This window comes from Chiloscyllium punctatum, chromosome 41 (assembly GCF_047496795.1).
Source record: "Chiloscyllium punctatum isolate Juve2018m chromosome 41, sChiPun1.3, whole genome shotgun sequence".
Classification (NCBI taxonomy): Eukaryota; Metazoa; Chordata; class Chondrichthyes; order Orectolobiformes; family Hemiscylliidae; genus Chiloscyllium; species Chiloscyllium punctatum.
In genome coordinates, this window is record NC_092779.1 from 42,845,155 (window position 1) to 42,862,578 (window position 17,424).

A 17,424-nucleotide genomic window follows, 5' to 3' on the forward strand; every position below is an offset into this window, starting at 1 on the left:
CACCCCCCAAATAGTCAGCAGGAAATTGAGAACCAGATTTGTAAGACGATCTCCGTTATCTGTAAGATTAAATTAGATTCCCTACAGTGTGGAAACAGGCATTTCGGCCCAACTAGTCCACACCGACCCTCCAAAGAGTAACCCACCCAGACCCATTTCCCTCTGACTACTGCACCTAACACTATGGGCAATTTAGCATGGCCAATTCACCCAACCTGCACATCTTTAGACTGTGGGAGGAAACTGGAGCACCCGGAGGAAACCCACGCAGACACTGGAATCAAACCTGGGACCCTGCTGCTGAGAGGCTAACCACTGAGCCACTGTGCTGCCTAAAATTCATTTAGTGGACCTGGGCTTCACTGGCTGGATTGGTATTTATTGCCCATACCTAATTGCCCTTGAGGAGGCTGCCTTGTTCAATCGCTGTATAGATTTTGCGTAGGAAACCCCCCAACATCATTAGATTAGATTACTTAGTGTGGAAACAGGCCCTTCGGTCCAACAAGTCCACACCAACCCTCGGAAGAATAACCCACTCAGACCCATTCTCCAAATTTACCCCTTCAGCTAGCACTACGGGCAATTTAGCATAGCCAATTCACCTGACCTGCACATCTTTGGACTGTGGGAGGAAACCGGAGCACCCGGAAGAAACCCACGCAGACACTGGGAGAATGTGCAAACTCCACACAGTTACCTGAGGCAGGAATTGAATCCGGGTCTCTGGCGCTGTGAATAATAGGCTGGTAATGGTAGAGGATTTTAACTTTCCAAACATAGACTGGGATTGTCATAGTGTTAAGGGTCTAGGTGGAGAGGAATTTGTGTGTATAAGAACATTTTCTGATTCAGTATGTGGATGTACCTAGGAGAGAAGGTGCAAATCCTGACCTACTCTTGGGAAATAAGGCAGGGCAGGTGATTGAGGTGTCAGTCAGGGAGCAGTTTGGGGCCAGCAACCATAATTCTATTAGTTTTAAAATAGTGATGGAAAAGGATAGACCAGATCTAAAAGTGGAAGTTCTAAATTGGAGGAAGGCCGATTTTGACGGTATTAGGCAAGAACTTTCAAAAGTTGATTGGGGATGAATGTTCACAGGTAAAGGGATGGCTAAAAAATTAGAAGTCTTCAATAATGAGATAACAACTGTCCAGAGACAGTATATTCCTGTTAGAGTGAAAGATAAGGCTGATAGGTGTAGGAAATGTTGGATGACTGGAGAGATTAAGGTTTTGGTTAAGAAAAAGACGGAAGCATATGTCAAGTATAGATAGGATAGATCAAGTGAATCCTTATAAGAGTATAAAGATAGTAGCTGAAAATGTGTTGCTTTCCAGCAACACATTTTCAGCTCTGATCTGCAGTCCTCACTTTCTCCGATAAAGGTAGTAGGAGTATACTTAAGAGGGAAATCAGGAGGGCAAAAAGGGGACATGAGATAGCTTTGGCAAATAGGGTTAAGGAGAATCCAAAGGGATCTGGATGTAAGTTTGCTCCCTGAGCTGGAAGATTTGCTTTCGGACGTTTTGTCACAAAAATAGGTAACATTATCAGTGAACCTCTGGTGAAGCACTGATGGTTTGGCTCACTTTTTATTTTTGTGTTTAGGTTTCCTTGGGTTGGTGATGTCATTTCTTGTTCTTTTTCTCATGGGGGTGGTATATGGGATATAAGTCAATATATTTGTTGATAGAGATCCGGTTGGAGTGCCATGCTTCCAAGACATCTCGTGCGTGTCTCTGTTTGCGTTGTTCTAGGATAGACGTGTTGTCCCAGTCAAAGCGGTGTCCTTCCTCATCTGTATGTAAGATACTAGTGAAAGTGGGTCATGTCTTTATGTGGCTAGTTGATGTTCATGAATCCTGGTGGCTAGTTTTCTACCTGTTTGTCCAATGTAGTGTTTGTTACAGTCCTTGCACGGCATGTTGTAAATGACATTTAGATTTGCTTGTCTGTACAGGGTCTTTCAAATTCATTAGCCTTTTATTCCTGATGAAGGCCTTTTGCCCGAAACGTCGATTTCGCTGCTCGTTGGATGCTGCCTGAACTGCTGTGCTCTTCCAGCACCACTAATCCAAATTCATTAGCTGCTGTTTTAGTGTGTGGGTGGGTTTGTGGGGTATCATGATGCCAAGGGGTCTAAGTAGTCTGGCAGTCATTTCTGAGTTGTCTTTTATGTAGGGCAAATATTGTTACCGTACCTGCAGACAAAGGATGCTTGCCAGTCATTTAAATCAAAGAAACTAGATTGAGAAAGCGAATGCACTGCTTGCAGATACCAACACTTACCAACAAGTGGCGATAGTCCCGACCCCACAACTAGAGAATCACAGTCCTACTCAAAAAACTTCAGAAATTTGGATAAATAAATAAGACCGACTTCCAAAATATGAAACCAGACTGATCCAACACACCACGCCTCTACAGGTTACCCAAAATTCACAAACCAGGAGCCCCCTCAGACCCATAGTCTCGCTACCTGGAACAGCAACTTACAGACTGGCTGAGGAGCTACACCAAAGACTAAAACACTTCGAAGACTCACGCCACTCCATCCACTCCACTCAAGAATTCCTGGAGACCATCAAAGACACCAAGATAGGAGAGGATGAAATAGTGGTCTCCTTTGATGTAATAGCCCTGTTCACATCCATCAACATCAACCTGGCCAAGGAAACACTGACTACACTATTAGAAGAACCAAAGACACTTACACCAAACACCACCAACTTCTTCAGCAAGGACAATGTCATCAAGCTAGTGAACCTATGCCTTACCACTCACTTCACCTTCAACAACAAAATCTACAGACAAACCAATGGAACACACATGCGATCTCCGATATCAGGATTCTTAGCAGAGGCAGTAATGCAGAGACTCAAAACAAACAGCTCTGCCAACCATCCAACCCAAACTTTATTTCTGCTGCGTGGATGACACCTTTGTCATCACTAAACAAAACAAAGTAGAGGAAACCTTCGAGATCATTAATAATACCCTTACTAGCATAAAATTCACTAAAGAGGAGGAAAACAATAACAAACTGCCATTCCTAGATGTCACAGTAGAGCAAACAGCCAATGGGGAACTTCAAACCAGCATCTACAGGAAAACAACACACATGGACCAAATGCTGAACTACAGAAGCAACCACCCCAGCACCCCTAAACGGAGCTGTGTTAGAACATTATTTCAATGAGCCACCACACACTGCAGCACAGAGGAACTACAAAGAACGGAGGAAAATCACCTGTACAGTATATTCAAAAAGAACGGGTACCCAATGAACATAATTCGCTCATTTCTCAGCAACAAACCCAAACAAGCAGACAAAACATGTCCAGAAACTCCAGCCACTCTTCCCTACGTCCAAAGACATCTCGGAAATCACTGCCAGACTACTCAGACCCATTAGCATTGTGGTATTCCACAAATCCACCAACACATTAAAGCAGCAGCGAAAGAACTTGAAAGACCCTATACAGACAACGAGTCATTTACAAACTATCTTGTAAGAACTGTAACACATACTACATTGGACAAACAGGCAGAAAACTAGCCACCAGGGTACATGAACATCAATTAGCCACAAAAAGACATGACCCACTCTCGTACTAGTACCTTTATATACAGATGAGGTAGGATACCACTTAGACTGGGACAACACATCCATTCTAGAACAAGCCAAACAGAGACACGCGCGAGAATTCCTAGAAGCATGGCACTCTGACTGGAACTCTATCAACAAACATGTTAACTTGGATCCCATTTATCACCCCCTGAGAAAAAGAACAAGAAATGATACCACAACCCAATGAAACCTAAACCTGTGAATAAAATGTGGGTCAAACTACCAGTGCTTCACCAGGGGCTTACTGATGATGTTACCCCTAGTTTGATGATGAAACGTCTGAAAACGAGCCTTCCAGCTCAGCAAGCAACCTTGCATCCAGAATCTCAACCTGATCTACAAATCTTCTCAAAATTTGGTAATCCAAAGGGATTTTATAAGTACATTAAGGACAAAAGGGTAACCAGGGAGAGAATAGGATTCCTCAAAGATCAGCAAGGAAGCCTATGCAGGAGATGGGGGAATGTACTAAAGAGTATTTTGCATCGGTGTTTACTGTGGAGAAGGACATGGAGGATAGCGACTGTGGGGAAATAGATGGTGACATCTCAAAACCTGTCCATGTTATTGAGGAGGTGTTGCTGAATGTCTTGAAATGAATAAAGGTGGATAAATCCCCAGGACCTGATCAGGTGTATCCTAGGACTCTGTGGGAAACTAGGGAAGTGATTGCTGGGCTCCTTGCTCAGATTTTGTATCATTGATAGTCACAGGCAAGGTGTCGGAAGACTGGAGGTTGGCTAACATGGCGCCACTATTTAAGAAAGGTGGTAAGGACAAGCCAGGGAACTATAGACCAGTGAGCCTGACATTGGTGGTGGGCAAGTTGTTGGAGGGAATCCTGAGGGACAGGATATACATGTATTTGGAAAGGCAAGGACTGATTAGGAATAGTCAGCATGAGTTTGTGTGTTAGAAATCATGTCTTACTAAACCTGATTACATGTTTTAAAGTAATGATGAGGATTGATGAGTGCACAGCAGTGGATGTGGTCTGTATGGACTTCAGTAAGGCGTTCAGCAAGGTTCCTCATGGTTGACTGCTTAGCAAGGTTAGATCACACGGAATACAGGGAGAACTAGTCATTTGGATGCAGAAATGGCTCGAAGATAAAAGACATAGGGTGGTGCTGAATGGTTGCTTATCAGACCCAAGGCCTGTGACTAGTGGTGTGCCACACAGATCAGTGCTGGGTCCACTGCTTTTTGTCATTGAAATAAATGATTTGGATGTGGAAATAGAAGGTATAGTTAGTATATTTACAGATGACACCAAAATTGGAGGAGTAGTGTACAGCGGTTACCTCTGAGTAGAACAGGATGTTGATCAGATGGGCCAGTGGGCCAAGGAGTGGCAGATGGCTTTTAATTTAGATAAATGTGAGGTGCTTCATTTTGGAAAGCCAAATCAGGGCAGGACTTATACACTTAATGGTAAAGTCTTGGGGAGTGACAAACACCTTGGAGTGCAGATTCATACTTCCATGAAAGTGGAGTCGCAGGTAGAGAGGGTAGTGAAGAAGGACAGAGCATTGAGTAGAGGAGTTAGGAGGTCTTGTTGCAGCTGTACAGGACCTTGGCTAGGTCACTTTTGTGAGCAATTCTGGAATGATGTGAAACTTGATACGATTCAGAAAAGATTTATAAGGACGTTGCTAGAGTTGGACAATTTGAGCCATGGGAAGAGTCTAACTAGACTGCGCGGTGACCGGAGAGGGACTTATAACATCAAGTGGGGCATGGATAGGGTAAATAGACAAGGTCTTTTCCCTGGGGTGGAGGTGTCTAGAACTAGAGGATGTAGTTTTAAGGTGAGGGGAAAGATTTAAAAGGGACCTAAGAGGCAACATTTGCACCCAAATGGTAGTGTGTGTTTTGAGTGTGCTGCCAGAGGAAATGGTGGAGGCTGGTACAATATATAACATTTAAAAGGCATCTTGATGGTTTTATGACACAAATTTCCAGCTCGGCGAACAGAACCACAACAACGAGCAACTGAGCTACATATCTTCTCACAAACTTTGAATAGGAAGGATTGAGAGAGATCTGGGCCAAGTCCTGGTAAATGGGACTTAATTAATTTAGGATATCTGGTTGGCATGGATAGGTTGGACTGAAGGGTCTGTTTCCGTTCTGTAAATCTCTATGACTCGAAAGACAAAACACGAAAGCATCATGTAATAGACCAACACACAAAGTCTTCAAATGTTTTAATGACAGTTAACGATCCGTATACACAAACACCAACTAGCCACGAAACGACACGACCAGCTATCCTTAGTAGCCACACACAGAGACGGCAAGCAACATGAATTTGACTGGGACAACACTACCATTATAGGGCAAGCCAAACAGAGAACAGCCAGGGAGTTCCTAGAGGCATGGCACTCATCCACAGACTCTCTCAACAAACTTCGACCTGGACCCAATATACCGGCCACTACAGCGGACAGCTCGAACTGACAACCGGAAGCGGCAGAGACTGGCCACTATAAATGCCGGAGGAAACAGCACAGAAGCGCTTCACAGGAGGCTCCCAAGCACTGAGGATGTCACCTAGACAGGGGACGAAACGTTTGCAAGACAAATTCCCGGCTCGGCGAACAGAACCACAACAACGAGCACCCGAGCTACAAATCTTCTACCAAACTTTGAACACTTACGGGCATGAGACGCTAAGACAAGCCAGGAAATGGGAATCCTATGCCAACCGCCTAAGCGCCACATACAAACAACTCCGGTTCCTGCATGAATGCCGAAAGAATCGAATCCTTCCACCATGTGTCAGATACAGACCACCAGTCAACAATCCACAAGCCAGGGACACAGCCAGACAGAACGGATTCAGGATGATCCAGGTAATGATTACAGATGCTCACAACAGACTACACAAATACAGACAAGAAATTGCGCGCCAAAAATCGTTAATTTCAAAAACCACCAATCAGGAATGGACCCGGACCATAGAACAGGCCGTCACCATACGACAGAACAGGACCACACACCGCAAAAAAAGGCACTAAAAGAAAAAATGGCCAAACTAACACACAAAGAAGAGGACACCATAACACACACCTGGGTTAGAAACCTCTCCCACAGACAGGTCACAGACACGGAAGGAACAATACTGGCCAAGGGACTCAACTACAACCACAGGGACACCAAGACAGTAGACTTCCTAGCAGCACTAGAATGCACACTCAGGAACAATGGATTGACAGAAGAGACACAACAAACTGTGAGACAAAGTATCGTACCGCTGATAACAAGAAAAAAACAAACACATAACCTCAACACCAAGGAGAGGGAAGCACTAAAATCACTAAGAAACGATAAGAACATAATTATACTACCAGCAGACAAAGGCAGAATGACGGTCATCCTGGACAAAGCAGAGTACATGCAAAAAGCACAACAACTACTTGCAGATACCAACACCTACCAAAAGAGGGAGTTTGACCCCACCCCACAGCTCACCAATAGGATAAACAACACACTGAGGAATCTACAAAAAAACGGTCAGATAACCAGGGCTGACCTACAAAGAATGAAACCTGAAAGCAACAACACCCCCAGATTCTATGGACTACCCAAAGTGCACAAACCAGACCCATAGTATCACTACCAGGGACACCATCACACAAACTGGCCAAAGAACTACAGCAGAAACTGAAACACCTGATCAGCGGATCCAGACAATCTATACAATCGACACAGGAATTCTTGGACATCATCAGAAATATACACATAGACAAGGAAGAAACTATGGTCTCATTCGATGTAATGGCACTGTTCACCTCCATCGACAAAACTCTAGCCAAAGAAACAATAGCCAACTTGCTGGACAGACATAACAGACAACAGGACGTTGAACCTATCAACAAAGACGGCATACTTAAACTATTGGACTTGTGCCTCACAACACACTTCACACTCAATAACCAAATATACGAACAAATCAATGGAACACCCATGGGCTTATCGATCTCTGGACTCATAGCAGAAGCAGTAATGCAAAGGTTAGAACAAACAGTCTTACCACAACTTCAACCCAAACTCTGGGTCAGATAGGTGAATGACACCTTTGTAATAATTAAAAACACAGAAATAGAGAACACACACCAGATCATCAACGCCACACTCACAGGAATCCGATTCACTAGAGAGGAAGAAAAGAACAACCAACTCCCATTCCTAAACGTGATGGTACAGAGAACACCGAACGGAAAATTCACCACAAAGGTTTACAGGAAAGCCACACACACAGACCAAGTCCTAAACTATGAAAGCAACCACCCCAACACACACAAACGAAGTTGCATCAGGACACTATTCAAAAGGGCCACAACACACTGCAGCACACCAGAACTACAAAAAGAGGAAGAGGAACACCTGTACAAAGTATTCACCAAAAACGGATACCCTCGCAATTTCATCAACAGATGCCTAAGGGAAAGACAACAGAACGAGGACATGCCGCAACCCAAAGGACTAGCCACACTACCATACATCAGGAGCATTTCTGAACTGACAGCCAGACTACTGCGACCACTAGGACTCATAACAGCTCACAAACCAACAGCCACGCTCAGACAACAACTCACCAGAGCAAAGGACCCGATACCCAACATGAGCAAAACTAATGTAGTGTACAAAATCCCATGCAAGGACTGCAGAAAACACTACATCGGACAAACAGGAAGACAGCTAACGATCCGTATACACGAACACCAACTAGCCACGAAACGACACGACCAGCTATCCTTAGTAGCCACACACAGAGACGACAAGCAACATGAATTCGACTGGGACAACACTACCATTATAGGGCAAGCCAAACAGAGAACAGCCAGGGAGTTCCTAGAGGCATGGCACTCATCCACAGACTCTATCAACAAACTTCGACCTGGACCCAATATACCGGCCACTACAGCGGACAGCTCGAACTGACAACCGGAAGCGGCAGAGACAGGCCATTATAAATGCCGGAGGAAACAGCACAGAAGCGCTTCACAGGAGGCTCCCAAGCACTGAGGATGTCACCTAGACAGGGGACAAAACGTTTGCAAGACAAATTCCCAGCTCGGCAAACAGAACCACAACAATTAGGTGGAACAATCCCCAAAATTGAAGGAATGTTAAAACTGTCTTTGAAACAAAGATTATTGCTATATAGAAAAGATTGTATTTCATTCATAAATAGCACTGATTGCTTTAAATCAAGAAAGCAGACTTGGCTTGAACGTCTAGATTAGAGTGGTGCTGGAAAAGGGCATCAATGTGGACTTTGCCAGTTTCCTCATTTCCCCTCACCCACCCCCTCATGATGAACGTCCTCCATCAGATCCAAGAACTCCCAAACAGAAAGAAGAGTAGGTTTGAGAAATTAGTTTTGACCTTAAACTACTCAGGATTAGATAATCTTAACACAGTTCACTCAGAATAAAAACAGAAGATAGCATCATGTTAAAATAAAGCTGCTAAACCATTCTGTCTGTTGACACTTAGGAAGATACCTCATTGTTTGATGAAGTAAATTAACATGGATATCATCTCACAGGTGACAAAACTAACAGAATGGTGTTCAAGCATGGTCACCATTCCAAAACAAATCAATCACAATTTGAGTTGATTTTACACAGCTGAGTGAGGCAATGGCTAGAAATTTTTACTGCATGGCAAATGTGAATGAGAGTTTAACCAGACTCCCACTAAACGTGATGCCAGCTGTGGTTTCTGGCAATCTCCATTAAGTGAAAGGTCCAGACTTTACCACATTCATCTCTCCATTTAGGAAACATTGACAGTTTGCCTTTTCAAACTGGCTCAGCTCCAGCGATCTTCCAACACACTATGTCTGACATTCTTCAGAGGGTTAGAGAGCATTATGTGCAATATGGGTGATATTCTGGTTGTTGCAGAAACGACATAAATTAATGCCCAAGGAGTATACACCAGGTTGAAACAGCTGCAGACAGGCAGCATGTTTACTCAATGAGAAATGTGAATTCTCCAAAGACTTTACTCAATTTCTTGGACATGCTATTGACAAAGATGACAACACGTGTCTCTCTCTCTCTCTCTCATTAAGAACTGATTTTACTTGACGGGTTAAATAAAGGAGAATGGAATATCACTAAGTATACAGCCAAACCCTGAGCTTGGGGGTCAGGGAGCCCCCCCAAGCAGTTGGATTTGAACGCTGTGACCTCCCGTCCGCTAGGAGGCGCAGTGTGGGTTCGCCCGGCCGCGCGGGAATTGCGCATGTTCGGATTTCAACCAATGAGGAGCCGCGGACAACGGCGATGGAGAACGGTGTGCGTCTTGTGAAAAGTGAAGGAGATCCGCGGGAAATGTCGGCCGAGTCCAGCCAGGGGGAAGCAGATGAAGCGCCGGAAGAGGTGACTTTCAGTAGCGCCCGGGAGGAGGCTGAGAGGAGCATAAAAGCCGTGCTCGAGATTGTGAGGAGGTGAGAGCGCTCAGAGCCCGGAGCCCAGGCCCAGGCCTAGGCCTAGCCCCAGGCCTAGGCCCCAGGCCCCGGACCCCCATTTGGGAAGCGGTAACCTGCAGGTTCACGTTGTCCTCAGGCTGCACGGTTGAAGCGGCGGTCAGAAGTGTTGGTTGAATCTACTGGGGCCAGAATTTAACCCCCTGGTCCCCTCTGAGATTTCATCCAGTTACCGAGCCCCTGACCGACCCCCAACCGCAGCGTCTGGCGCCCAGTGTCCAGGGGAACGTGGTGTGAATGAGTCCAGGGTTGGGTATTTCTCCATCAGCGCAGCCCCAGTGTGAGTGCGGGTGGCCCCCCGCCTGTTTAAACAGTGCCCAACGCTGATGACCAAGGCACCTTTGAACTTTTAGGGTATCGTTGTGATCGGATTAACCTGATTCGCAGCAGATCAGTTGGGCTGAGTTGGATTTCAATAAGTCAACAAAGATACCACATTTCCCTCTTTTAAATAAAACAATATCTGAAAATGCAGTAAATAAATAGGCCATTTAACATTTATGTAACACTTAGATTATCATAATTGGAAATTCACTTATACTGCAGGATTCTGCTGCGAAAACCTGGCTTCTCTATTTTCTGTGATTCAGCTGATAGGATCATACAGCACAAAACAGACCCTTCGGTCTAACTGACTAGGTTTTAGAACTAAACCAGTCCTGTTTGCCTGCCTTTGCCCTATATCCCTCTAAATCTTTCCTGTTCACGTACTTGTCCAAAAGTTTTTTAAATGTTGTTTGCCACTTCTGATAGTTCATTCCACATATGAACCAAGCACTGTGTGAAGAAGTTGCTTCTCAAGTCCCTTTTAAATCTTGCCCGCTCACCTTAAAATTATGTCCAGATTTGAACTCCTTTACCCTCGGGGTAAAAATGTTTGCTATTCACCCTACCTATGCCCCTCATGATTTTATAAACCTGTATAAGGTCATCCTTCAATCTTCTATGTTCTGGTCAGAAATGTCCCTTCCTTACAACTCAAACCTTTCAGACCCTGGAACAATCCTTGTAAATCCTTTCTGTACCCTCTCCAATTTAATAATATCCTTTCTAAGGCAGGGCAATCAGAACGTCACTCAGTACACCTAACCGACCTACTGTACAGCCACAACATGAATGTTCCAACTCCTATACTCAATGGTCCTAGCAATGAAGACAAGCATGTCAGTGTTTACCTGTGATGCATATTTGAAGGAATTATGCCTTTTAAGCAATCATTAGGTCTTTCTGTTCAATAACACTCCCAGGTCTCTACAGTTAGTGATAGAAGCCCTGCCCTGGTTTGTCTTAGCAAACTGCATCACCTCGAATTTATCTGAATTAAACTCCATCTACCACTCCTCAGCCAATTGATCAAGAACCCTTTGTACTCTGATAACCACCTTACTGTCTACTATACCATCAATTTTGGTGTCATCTACAAACTTACTAACCGTGATTCCTAATTTCTCATCCCATCGTTTTACATAAGTAACAAAAGACAGTTTGCAGCACCAAAACCTGTGAAACACTGCTGGTCACAGACCTCCAGTCCGAAAAAGATCCCTCCACCACCACCTCTGACTCCTACCGTCAAGTATTCAATTGGTAAGCTCTCCCCAGTCTGTGTGAAATAACTTTACTAACCGTTTTACCATGCGGTACCTTGCCAAAGGCCATGTTAAAGTCCACATAGACAACATCTATTCTGCTCTCGTTGGTTTGCTTGGTCACATTCTGAAAAAACTCAGTTAAATTTGTGAGACACGTTTCTCTCACACAAAGCCATGCTGACTATCCATAATCAGTCCTTGTGTCTCCAAATGCTTGTAAAACCTTTCTTTCAGAATCTACTCCAACAATTGACTCAGGACTAATGTCAAACTCACTGGTCTATAGTTCCCAGGCTTCTCCTTGCAGCCTTTCTTAAATAAAGCACAACATTGGTCAGCCTCCAATCTTCTGGCACCTCGCTTGTGGCTGTAGATGATATAAGCATCTCTGCTAAGGGCCCCACAATTTCTTCCATAGCTTCCCACAGTATACAAAGATACGTTTGATCAGGTCTTCCAGCATCTCCTCTTCCATAATGTGGACTGTTTTCAAGGCAGCATTATTTATTTCCCTTTGTTCCCTGGCTTCCATGCCTTTCTCCACCATAAATACTGATGCAAAATGCTTGTTTAGTATCTTTTCCATCTCCTGTGTTTCTACCACCAGACAACCCCACTGATTTTTAGAAACGTAGAAAATAAGTGCGAGAGTCAGTCATTCGGCCCTTCGAACCTAAACCACCATTCAGTATAATCATGGCTGATCATGCAATCTCAGTATCCATTCCCACTTTCACTCCCTGCCCCTTGATTCCTTTATCCGCAAGGGCCATGTCCAGTTCCCTTTTGAACATATCCAATAAACTGGACCCAACAGCTTCCTGTGGGAGAGATTTCCACAGGTTCACAACTTTCTGACTGAAGAAATTCTTCCTCATCTTAGTCCTGTTGGATCAAGATGGCCTCGAATTCCAGGCGCAGCAATTACTGTTCTATATACTTGTTGCATTGTTTTGGAACTTTGGGGAACAAAGGATCAAAACAGTGGCACTCTAAAATGGAGGAAGACAGGCAAAGGCAGTAACACATGGTCAGAGAAAGAAACCTGTACTACAGTCCGACACAGTAGTGAATCTGCACAGTTACTGCCTTTGTTTGAGTTCAAGTATCTCTCTGGACAGTGAAATGCGTCTAGGAAAATTTAAGAAACAGCAAAATTCACAGTTGCCCTTGGAGGAACCTGTGTGGAAGAGCTCACAGCACAGGAACAGATAAGTGCATAATTTTTAAGTGTAGTCTTGCTGTGAATTTATGATAGTGAGTAAAGTGGGTTCTTTCTTGATTATATGTTTTATTGAGATCTATCTCTTGATAAAATTTTAAAAATATAAGCCATAAGTATTAAGTTAACCTGGAGCAGTCCTTTTTTTTTGAACAGTAAGACAGTGCTATTTTCTGGGTTTGCAGATTGTGAAGGAGCAAAGATGGCCTTTAATAGGGTGCTGTGCTCTTCCTGTCAGATGTAGGAGTTTAGGGTTTCCATGTTGCTTATGATTATGTCTGCAGAAAGTTTCTTTGGTTGTGAATTCTATCAGATCGCATGGGTCGGTTGGAGCGGCAGTTAGAGGCAATAAGAAATTTACAGGAGCTGGGGGCTGTGCTGGATGGCGGTTATGAAAAGAGAGAAAAGCCACAGATACAGTCAGATAGATAGGTTAACTCTAGGAAAGGCAGGAAGGGTAGGAATGTAGCTATCGCCATCTCAAACAAGTATGCTGTTTGGAAAAAGTAGGGGGTGATGGACTCTCAGGGGAATGCAGCACCAACAGTGAAGTTTCTGGTACTGAGAATGACTCTGATGTAATAAGGGGTATGTCAGGTTCCAAGTGATCAACTGTGACAGGGGATTCTCTAATAAGAGGCACAGGCCAGCAGCAGAAAATCAGAATGGTGTGTTCCCTCCTCGGTGCTAGGATCAAGGATATCTCCGAGATGGTGCAGCATGATCTCAAAAGGGAGAGGGACCAGCAGGAGGTTGTTGTACACGTTAGAACTAACAACATGGGAAGGGAAAGGGAAAGGGATAAGATCCTGAAGGGAAAATAGAGAAAGTTAGGCATGAATTTAAAAAGGAGGTCCTCAAGGGTAGTAATATCTATGAGCTACTGAGGGTAGGAATAGGAGGAAAGAGCAGATGAATGCATGGCTGAGGAGCTGGTGCAGGGGAGAAGGGTTCACATTTTTGGATCATTGGAATCTCTTCTAGGGTAGAAGCGACCTGTATAAGAATGATGGATTGCACCTGAATTGGAAGGGGAATAATATACTGGCAGGGAAATTTGCTAGAGTTGCTCAGGAGGATTCAAACTAGTAAGGTGAGGGGGGGACCCAGGGAGACAGTGAGGAAAGATGTCAATCTAAGAGTGGTACAGTTGAGTCTTGCTTTTGATAAGGGATAGCATTACGGCTGAAATAGGGAGGATATTCCTGGGAGCAGAGCCTGGGAAGTTTTTTGGGTGGAACTGAGAAATAGAAAAGGGATAATCACCTTATTGGGATTATATAATAGTGTCAATTTAGATCCAATCTACCTTCCCTTGGGAAAAAAAGAACCGGCGATGACATCACCCATCTTAAGAAACCAGGACTTTTAAAAGAGAGGCGGGGCACACCACCAGCGCTTCACCGGAGACTCTCACTGATGATGTTACCCAGTATGGTGGCAAAACGTCTGAAAATAAACCTTCAAGCTCAGCAAGCTATCTTACATATCATCAACCTGAGCTATAAATCTTCTCAAACATTGCTAGGGTCTACGTGTATTTGGCTACGTAGAACAGTTGATCTTCCGTAATTACACCGGCACCACTCCCCACCTCTTCCTCCGCTACATTGATGACTGCATTGGCGCCACCTCGTGCTCCCGCGAGGAGGTTGAGCAATTCATCAACTTTACCAACACATTCCACCCTGACCTTAAATTTACCTGGACCATCTCTGACACCTCCCTCCCCTTCCTGGACCTCTCCATCTCCATTAATGACGACCGACTTGACACTGACATTTTTTACAAGCCCACCAATTCCCACAGCTACCTGGATTACACCTCTTCCCACCCTACCTCTTGCAAAAATGCCATCCCGTATTCCCAATTCCTCCGCCTCAGCCGTATCTGCTCCCAGGAGGACCGGTTCCACCACAGAACACACCAGATGGCCTCCTCCTCTAGAGACCGCAATTTCCCTTCCCACGTGGTTAAAGATGCCCTCCAACACATCTTGTCCACATCCCGCACCTCTGCCCTCAGACCCCACCCCTCCAACCATAACAAGGACAGAACGCCCCTGGTGCGCACCTTCCACCCTACCAACCTTCGCATAAACCAAATCATCCGCCGACATTTCCGCCACCTCCAAAAAGACCCCACCACCAGGGATATATTTCCCTCCCCAACCCTTTCCGCCTTCCGCAAAGACCGTTCCCTCCGTGACTACCTGGTCAGGTCCACGCCCCCCCTACAACCCACCCTCCAATCCTGGCACCTTCCCCTGCCACTGCAGGAACTGTAAAACATGCGCCCACACCACCTCCCTCACCTCTATCCAAGACCCTAAAGGTGCCTTCCACATCCATCAAAGTTTTACCTGCACATTCACTAATATCATCTATTGTATCCATTGCTCCCGATGCGGTCTCCTCTACATTGGGGAGATTGGGCGCCTCCTAGCAGAGCACTTTAAGGAACATCTCCAGGACACCCGCACCAATCAACCACACCGCCCCGTGGCCCAACATTTCAACTCCCCCTCCCACTCTGCCGAGGACATGGAGGTCCTGGGCCTCCTTCACCGCCGCTCCCTCACCACCAGACGCCTGGAGGAAGAACACCTCATCTTCCGCCTCGGAACACTTCAACCCCAGGGCATCAATGTGGACTTCAACAGTTTCTTCATTTCCCCTTCCCCCACCTCACCCTAGTTTCAAACTTCCAGCTCAGCACTGTCCCCATGACTTGTCCGGACTTGTCCGACCTGCCTATCTCCTTTTCCACCTATCCACTCCACCCTCTCCTCCCTGACCTATCACCTTCATCCCCTCCCCCACCCACCCATTGTACTCTGTGCTACTTTCTCCCCATCCCCACCCTCCTCTAGCTTATCTCTCCACGCTTCAGGCTCACTGCCTTTATTCCTGATGAAGGGCTTTTGCCCGAAACATCGATTTCGCTGGTCCTTGGATGCTGCCTGAACTGCCGTGCTCTTCCAGCACCACTAATCCAGAAGTGTATTTGGAAAGGCAAGGACTGACTAGGGATTGTAAATATGACTTTGTGAGTGGGAAATCATGTGTCACAAACTTGAATTTTTTGAAGAAGTAACAAAGACGATTGATGAGGGCAGAGCGGTGGACATGATCTGTATGGACTTCAGTGAGGCGTTTGACAAGGTTCCTCGTGGTAGACTGGTTAGCATGGTTAGATCTCATGGAATACAGGGAGAGCTAGCCATTTGGATATAAAATTGGCTTGAAGATAGAGGCTGGTGGTGGACGGTTGCTTTTAAGGCTGGAGGCTTGTGACCAGAGGTGTGCCACAGGGATTGGTGCTGGGTCCACTCCTTTTCGTCATTTATATAGACGGTTTGGATGTGAACATTGGAGGTATAGTTTGCAGATGACACTAAAATTGGAAATGTAGTGGACAGTGAAGAAGGTTACCTCAGAGTACAATGGGATCTTGATCAAATAGGTCAGTGGGCTGAAGAGTGGTAGATGGAGTTTAATTTAGATAAATGTGAGGTGCTGCATTTTGGAAAGGCAAATCAGGGCAGGGCTTGTATACTTAATGGTAATGTCCTGGGGAGTGTTGCTGAACAAAGAGATTTTGGAGTGCAGGTTCATAGTTCCTTGAAAATAGAGTCTCAGATAGGTTAGAGAAGAAAGCATTTGGTATGCTTTCCTTTATTGGACAGAACATTGATTATAGGAGTTGGGAGGTCATGTTGCGCGTGTGCAGGACATTGCTTAGGCCTTCTTTGGAATATTGTGAGCAATTCTGGTCTCCCTCCTATCTGAAAGATGTTTTAAATCTTAATTTTTTTCTGAATACTTTTACAAGGATGTTGGAGGATTTGAGCTGTCAGAAGAGGCTGAATAGGCTGGGGCTGTTTTCCCTGGAGCATGGAGGCTGAGGGGTTTATAAAATCATGTGGGGCATGGATAGGGTCAATAGACAAGGTCTTTTCCCTGGGCTGGGGGGAGTCCAGAACTAGGTTTAAGGTGAGAGAACAAACATCAAAAGGAGCCTAAGAGGCAACTTTTTCACACAGAGAATGATGCCTGTATGGAATGAGTTGCCAGCGAAAGTGGTGGAGGCTGGTGCAATTACAACATTTAAGAGGTACCTGGATGGGTATATGAATAGGAAGGGCTTAGAGGGATATGGGCCAAGTGCTGGCCAATGGGGCTAGATTAGTTTAGGACATTTGGTTGGTGTGAACAAGTTGGACCAAAGGGTCTGTTTCTGTGCTGTACGTCTCTATGACTCTGAGTAGCTTACTCTTTTTTCTTAGTATATGATCCCCTAGTTTTGGACTTCCCTAACACCGGTAACATTCTTCCTGCATCTAGCCTGTCCAGTCCCATTTGGATTTTATGATTCTGTGAGTTCCCCGCTCATCCTTCTAAATTCAGGTACAGGTGCACATTGATTACCACCTGGGACAGAGTTATTATCAAATAACTCTGCTGT

The 17,424-nt window shown here is 45.0% G+C and overlaps 1 protein-coding gene across 4 annotated transcripts in view; it reads left to right on the forward strand.

The window, feature by feature from the left end:
- The window catches only part of sirt5 (sirtuin 5), a 91,483-nt gene that overhangs the window by 43,629 nt on the left and 30,430 nt on the right, over nt 1-17,424 (forward strand). The gene's annotated exons all lie outside the window — the stretch shown is intronic.